We start from the raw sequence: 940 nt of genomic DNA, 5'->3' as shown, positions 1-940 counted from the left end.
CTCCACAACTCAACAATAAAAAGACAAAGTACTTGATTTAAAAAAGGGGCGGGGCAAGGGTTAGAATACATTTCTTCAAAGAAGATATACAAACAGCCAACAAACACATGAAAAAATGTTCATTATGTAGATCTTTGGAAACATGGCGGAGTGAGAGATGTCCCCAGATCTCTCCCCTTGAAATAACAATAAACTGAACATCTAAAACTCAACAAAAAACACCCAAACTGCACACTAGCACATCTGAGCATGGGATCTGCACATAAGAGCTACTACAGGTCAGAACCCCAAGGTGTCTGGTGGTAGACTGGGAGAAATAAAGAAGCTGCCTCTTGCAGTGGTCAGAGCTCCTTGCAGAAGGAGCGGGAGGGGAGAAGGAGCAGCGAGTTTATGTGGCGAGTTCCCTGACCATTCCTGCCTGGAATAGCTTTGAGCTCCCCGTAGCTGGCTGGCTGAAGGGCCCAGTCATCAGGGCAAAAAGCAGAGAAGTGGGACGGGACCTCAGAGGAACAACAGCTGATTTTTGCTGGCCACGATTGCAAAACTGAGGCTGAGCCACAGCCCCTAACCTCCAACCCAGAGAGCCCCTACCCCCATACCCTCCGAGACCAATCACCGTGGAGCCCCAGGCGAATCTGAGCAAACGCTGCCGAGACTGTCGCTGACACTGACAGAGAATGAAACTGAGGGTAGCAGGCGTGATTAAATATCTACAAGAAAATTTAAAAAGCATTATTAAGACATTATATAAAGCAGGGATCCAAGAGGCTTAGATGCCACCTACTGGAAACCAAAAGAAAAGCACCTTCTTTGCAGCAGGCTAAAGAGAGACCTTTATATAATAAATCTTTCTGGGGAAAAAAAAAAAAAACGGCAGAATACACTTCCATTAATGCCCAGGTGCAGAAATAGTCCATTAAACACCATGAACAACCAAGGT

Source organism: Pteropus vampyrus, unplaced genomic scaffold (genome assembly GCF_000151845.1).
Source record: "Pteropus vampyrus isolate Shadow unplaced genomic scaffold, Pvam_2.0 Scaffold739, whole genome shotgun sequence".
Classification (NCBI taxonomy): Eukaryota; Metazoa; Chordata; class Mammalia; order Chiroptera; family Pteropodidae; genus Pteropus; species Pteropus vampyrus.
This window is presented reverse-complemented; position numbering follows the sequence as displayed.